Source organism: Heterocephalus glaber, unplaced genomic scaffold (genome assembly GCF_053883595.1).
Source record: "Heterocephalus glaber isolate CG9 unplaced genomic scaffold, H.glaber_assembly_v1.0 deba00001472, whole genome shotgun sequence".
Taxonomy (NCBI): Eukaryota; Metazoa; Chordata; class Mammalia; order Rodentia; family Bathyergidae; genus Heterocephalus; species Heterocephalus glaber.
The window spans coordinates 22,025,361-22,031,984 of record NW_028258315.1 but is presented as its reverse complement, the minus strand read 5'-3'; the positions used below and the strand labels follow the sequence as shown (position 1 = coordinate 22,031,984).

The following is a 6,624-nucleotide window of genomic DNA, read 5'->3' as shown; positions in this document are numbered from 1 at the left end:
TGCTCTGGGCTCTTTTCTCAAAGCAATCTTTCACCTTTGCAACTCTGAGGCTACAAAAGCTGGATTCCTGCTGACTTTTGTGAGGTCATCAGGGCATCTTTTCTGTTGTTTTCTTGGGAAATACTTGGCTTTTTCTTGCTAGTATTTTCAGTGACCAATTTATCTTCTATTCCATCTTTGCAGTCCACAATTTTACTGGAGCTTTTTTTCTGGCCAAGCTCATAAAGTTTTAAATAATTCTTCTGGGCTCATTGTTCTTCATTCCCAGCATAGATCTGGCTAGAAACCCCCAACAACAGCCATGCCCAGGCCTCAACATTAGACTGCCTTAAAATTTCTTCTGACAGATTAATCAGTCCATCACTCTTAAGCTCAATCTCAGACAGTCTCTGGACATGGACAAAATGCAGACAAACATTCTGCCAAGGTATAACACACATTATCTGGAGTTTAAAAACCAATACAGTTCTTCTTCCCAGAGGTAACCTCCTTAGCTTGGTCTTTACTGGCATCATTTCTATTAGCATTCTGATCTTCTGAGCTCTGACCAGAATTTCCCATCAAGTATAGCCTAAGGCTTTCTAGGGTTGCTTTTTCAGCTGTCATCTCTGTACCTTTCCAAACTTTTCCCACAAGCCGCTTCCAAATGCTCCTGCACCACATGCCTAGCTATAGTTACAGCAACCCTATTTCTCTGGTATCAAATTCTGCCTTAGTCAGTTTTCTCATGCTGAGACAAAGTACCTGGCACCCAAAGTTAAAGGTTTATGTAGCTTAAAGTTTGAAGAGGTTTTAGTCCATAGTTGGCTGGCTCCAAGGCAGAGTGGCATGGCAGAAAACAGCAAAAGCAAGTGACCAGCAACAAGCAAACAGTAGCAGCTTCTTCCTTCCCCTTTTATATTCTATCTAGGATATCCAGCTTAGGGCAGTGCCAAATCAATCAGTGGACTAATTCACACAGCTTCACACATTCTAGATCCAGCCACCTCTGAAAAAATTCATGCATGAGGTTTTGGGGGAACATCTAGACACAAGCCATGACACATAGCTTTTCTGATGAATATTAGACTTAAGATCTAGATACCATCACAAGTAGGATTGGTTGTGGGGACGATGTGCACGATAACAGGTTTCATGTTCTGAGGAAACTGGAGATTTAAAGCTAGAAGTAAATAATTGAGTTAATGATTATAAAAACCAACACATACCCTACCATAAAAACGATGAACAAATAAAATGTACATATCAACATCTCTTTTTTAATCCAATACTCTATTGTCAAAATACCAACAGTAATATGAGAACACTTTTCAAGTTGCTAGTACTGTGAAGAAAATACTGATTAGCACAGTACTAGCCAAGAATGAGATATAAGATGATATGTTAATAAGGCACAAAACAAAAGCCATTTCTCTTGTTATCAGGTAATATTCAATTTAATCTCTTCTGATTTTAATATTGAAATGATTTCAAAGGTTTAACACCTGTGATCATTCTTTTTTGATTTTTTAAAGATAATAGTTTTAATTGAGTCAATGAGATGAAAAGATAGTGAGGCCCTGTTTGCTACTTACATGAAAGAGTTTTAAAAGTAATCGCTGCACAAAATACACAGGGTGGGGTTATGCCGTGGCATTAAATTTGTCTCCATGTTTATCTTGACTGTTCAAGGGCAAATTAAAGTTTCCATGGCAAATTTGTTTTCAAAATGCCGAATTGTGACACAATTGCTGGCTTCATGTTTCTGAATACCTTTAATAGTTTCTCTGCATTGCAATTTGTAAGTTTCCTTGTCATGGCACAGTCGATAAATAAAGAAACCCAGATGGTCAATGTTTTCAATTCGATCAGTAATAACCATGTGTTCATGAATCAGGTATGACTGAGGCAAATAGGTTTCAGCCTTGATGTTAATGAGTAATTCCAACAGGTTTCTAGGAGGCCTAACAGTGGAAGTATTCAGAGGAATCATGTAGCACTTATTCAGGTTAAGATCTAAATTGGCAGTGAGTTTCTTGTTAAAGTCATGAACAATGTTGGCAGAATCACTGTCTGCAAATTCTGGGACAGGCACACTAATGAATTCAACCTCATCTTCTTTAAAGATCTTAATATTTTCTTCAATTGTCTTGTAGCGAGCAGCTGGGGCAACTGCAGAAGGCTGGTTTAAAATGACATCATTCTGATGTACTTTATTCCACAATAGTATACATCATCTGGTTGAAGTGCAAAATATTTGTACAAGTATGCTCCTCCTAGAATGACTCTTGCAAGCATAAATGCTAGTCCAAAGCACATGCATCAACACTATGCTCTTCTTTGGCCAACTAGTACCACATCATCTGGGTCCTTGCAATCCATGGTGACGGAGTCCAGAGGGATGATGAGCGCCTCCTCGCCGCTCTTGGGCTCATCCTTCTTGGCCTCCTTCTGGGCCAGAGCCCAGAAGAAGGTCACCTTCACCATGGTGAGGCCTGGGGTGCCCGGGCGCGGGCTGGAGGTGCGGGCTGTGGGCTCCCGGCTGGGACGCAGCCTCCTCGACCTGGCTTGGGGTGCGACTCCACGGCAGCTGACGAGAGTCTGGTGGCTGCGCAGCGGCTAAAGTGGCTCCTGGTGATCATTCTTTAAGTCAGTTTAGTAGACATTATTTTTAAATATTAAATTTTCTAAAGGTCTTCAACACTTGGCTTTAAAACTAGGAAAGGCTGAAAGTTTGCTAAACATGTTACACTGTGTCTTTCCTGCTTTATGATGTACTTCCTAGGGAATTTTGCAGTCTGGCATTTTTTCATTTCATTATTTGTCTATTTATTTATTTATTTTTGATGATACAAAGGGAAAAACCATATAATCTGCAGGCTGTGTGCTTTTTTTGCCCCCCCTTTTCTTTGTTCTGTCTTGTGGGCTCCCTCAGATAACCTCAAAGGATTCACACTGCTATCTGAGCACCAATATTGCTAGCATCAGTAGTTGCTAGTGTTGAAAATGGGTTTTCTCTTCTATTTTTATGCCTCAACCACTCTGCCCTCCATAAAGAGCTGATTAATTGTTATTCTATATTTCCCTACAAAGCTTCATGTGCTCATAAGTGGGACTTTTGAGAGGTGACTGGATCATGAGGGCATGAGGTGGATTAGTGCACTCATGAATTTGTAGCTAAATATAATGATGGAAGGTAAAACTTCATCAGAGGAGGTGGATTACTGGGGATGTGTCTGGAAGACCTTATCTCTCTCCTTTCTCCCTTTATGTTTTTCTGGTTCCTATCTGCCACGCCATGAGCATCCCTCCTCTGCCATGCCCCTCTGCCATGCCATCCTGGACTGAAAGCTCTGCAAACTGTAAGCCAAAACAAACATTGCTTCCTTTAAGTTGTGGGTGTTGAGTATTGTGTCTCAGTGATTAGAAAGTAGCTAAGGTAGATTTTGGAACCAGAGAAGTGGAGTTAATGCTGTGACTACCTGACAATGTGGTTTAGAAGACTTTGAACTGGTTTGTAGGAGGAGTTTGTAAAGGTTTGGAGATGCCAGTTAGAGAAACAGCTATAGAATGCTATAAGCCAAGCTTGATAGGAGATTCTGGTCAGAGCTCAGGAGACCAGAATGATGATAAAAAAAAGCACGTGCAAAAGACCAGGCTCGTGACACTTCAAATAAGAACAAGGACTCCACTGGCAGTTGTATTTCAGGCCATGTGTATTATGCTCTGCCCCCTCCAAAAAAAAAAATTGTCTAAATTTTTCTCCAGTCCTGAGAATTTGAAGGAGACTGAGATTAAGAGTAGCAGATGATAAGAACCAAGAGACTATGTAAAGGTGCAAATTTCCAATGATGAATGTCATTATATTGTATACCTAAAATGTACCACTGATTAGAATGAATAATCGATAATGCAAAATAGGAAGAAAAGGTCCAAAGGGGTAGGGGTAGTGGGAGGGACAGGGGAAAGGAAAGAAGGGAAAGGAAAAATGCTGAGAAATGGAAAAAATGGAAATAAAGTCTTTGTAAATAGGGAAGGGTGGAGGGGGTGAAGGGAGGGCTAGGAATGGGGAAAAAATAAGAACCAAGATGCATTATGTAAAGGTACAATTGCCAATGAGAAATGTAATTGTATTGTATACCTACAATGTACCAATAAAAGAATTTAATAAAGTGAAAAAAAAGAGTAGCAGATGAATTAATCTGGAAGAAAAAAATTCAAGGAAGTTTCATGCTAAGGGATGAGTACAATTGGGGGCAGTTAGCCTGCTCTACCTTGAGAAAAAAGAGGAAAAGGCACAACAGAATGAATGATTTAGTAAATTTTGAGTTTGGCCAGAAAGGAAGCTCTGGTAAAATTGGAGCTACAAAGATGGAGCATAGGAGAGCTTGGATGCTGAAAGATAACCATTAAAAAGAAGCCCAGTAGTTAACAACAGGATAATAGGAAAAATGCCTTGAGGGAATGTGAGGTACCAGAAAGCCCCCACCCTTTGCAGGCACAAAGTTGCAAAATTGAGAAGCTTTGCTTTGAGAAGAGAGCCAAGGCATTCTGTTGGAGAAGGGCTGCCTAGGGAGTTGATGCTGCAGATTCAGTTCACTCTACTTAGCCATTCAGGCACTTGGAGGCCTGGGTAGACTTAATGCAAAAGGGCTTGGCTACTGCTCTAGCTGGCAGCAGACCTTGGCATCATCCATGCAGTGCTGCTTTTACAGCCATGCAGAATGCAAGAGTTGTAGTGTCAAGAAGGCTTTCACCCAGATTTCAGAAGAAGGCCTAGTAGGCTAGGCAGTGTGGCCCTGAGAGCACATTGTGTAAAGCTGTGAGAGTGAAGCCAAAAATGCAGTGAAGACCATAGAAAGTTTGAGTAGCCAGGAACTTGAAAAAAATCTGAGAAAAGCTGTAAGGAGTCAGCAAGGACATCCCAAGAGAAAGTCTTAAAAGCATGCATCCAGAATACAACAGAAATGCCATAGAGGTGGGGCAACCCAAGCCATTTGGAGCTTATATCTCTTCACATATTGCTCTAGGTGCTGGATATGGAACTGTGAGATTTAAGCTTCATCTTGCTTTGGTTCCATTCCTTTCTGTGCCATTTCTCCTGTTTTGAATGGGGATAATTACCCTGAGCCTTTGTATGTCAGAAGTGTTTAACTTTCTTTTGATTTTTAAAGGGGCTCACAGCTAAGAGTTTGCCTTAAATCTCAGAAGAGACTTTGGATTTGGACTTTTCCTTAATGCCGAAATTGTTAGGACTTTGGCAACTCTTAGAGATTGACCAAATGTACTTTGCATAAAGGGATTGTCGTAGTTACTTTTGCTCATAGCTGAGACAAAATACTCAGCATCCACAAGTTAAAGGAAGAAAGACTTATTTTGGCTGACAGTTTGTAGAGGTTTCAATCCATAGTTGGCCAGTTCTAAAGCAAGGTAGTATGGCAGAGGGGCATCACAGAAGAGACATAGTCTATGGTGTGCCAAGCAGAAGGCAGTGAGCAGCAGCAGCAAGCCTGCGCTTTCTCTCTCTCTCTCTCTCTCTCTATATATATATACATATATATTTTTTTTTTCTATCCAGGATATAAGCCTGTTAATTGGTGTCACTCACACTCAGGATGGGGCTTCTATTATCCACACCCAGAACTATTCTAAACCCATTTAATTATTATAATTCTTAATCCCAGGATCACATGCCTTAGATCCAGCCACCTCTGAAAAGCCATCTAGATATAAACCATAATAGGGATGTACATAGTCTTTTGGGGGCTAGGGGCAGAACGTTATGGTTCTTGTTCTTGTTTTCTTGCCCCTCAAAGACTCATGAGCTCATAAGTGGGGCTTTTAGGAGGTGATGTGAACAAGGAGGTACAAGTCCTAAATGTGATGTTGGGAAACAAAGGCTGGTTGAAAGAGGTGGGTCACTAGGGACATGCCCTGGAAGGCTGTATCTCCCTTCATTGTCCCTTTAGTTCACTTTGCTTTCTGTCTGCCATGCCATGAGCAACCCTCCTCTGCCATGCCTTTCTGCAATATTACCATGCCTTGGAGCCAGCGGACTATGGACAGATAGTTCTACAAACTGAGCCAAAATAAAACTTTCCTTTTATAAGCTGTGGGTGTTGAGTAATGTGTCTCAGGAATGAGAAAGTGACTAAGACATTAATATTATTCCCATTATACGTGTAAAGATTTTTTGAAACATTTAAAATAGGCTGAATGTTTCTCTTTTTGAATTTGCATTTTAATATTTCTGTCCTATAGAATTCATTTCTTTAAAAAATTTTACAGATTATCGGCCTCATACTGCTAAGCAAGCATTCTACCACTGAACTACACCCTCATCCCTATTCTATAGATTTCTAAGCTGGGACTTGCCTGCTTGTTACCTACAGCTGCAGCAGAAACATAGTGGGCAGAATAGAGTCCAACATGGAAAGGGGCCAGGCTGTAGTGAGCATGTGTGACATGGGAAACCATGCAGTGAGCTGACTTTTGGGGTCCAGGCCTCAAGGGTCACCTCTTCATTGATCCATGTCACAGTAATGGCAGTTACTTTATTCAAGAAGGAGACTATTGGCCTCATATGAAGCATTCCTTTCCTGTTGTGTATGTTGTCCTACTCATAAACTCAGTAGTTAGACTTTT

The 6,624-nt window shown here is 40.8% G+C and overlaps 1 pseudogene; it reads right to left on the bottom strand.

The window, feature by feature from the left end:
- Window positions 1-1,605: 1,605 nt before the first annotated feature.
- LOC101706618 (integral membrane protein 2B pseudogene) lies at window positions 1,606-2,466 on the bottom strand (annotated as a pseudogene).
- Between the last annotated feature and the right edge of the window lie 4,158 nt (window positions 2,467-6,624).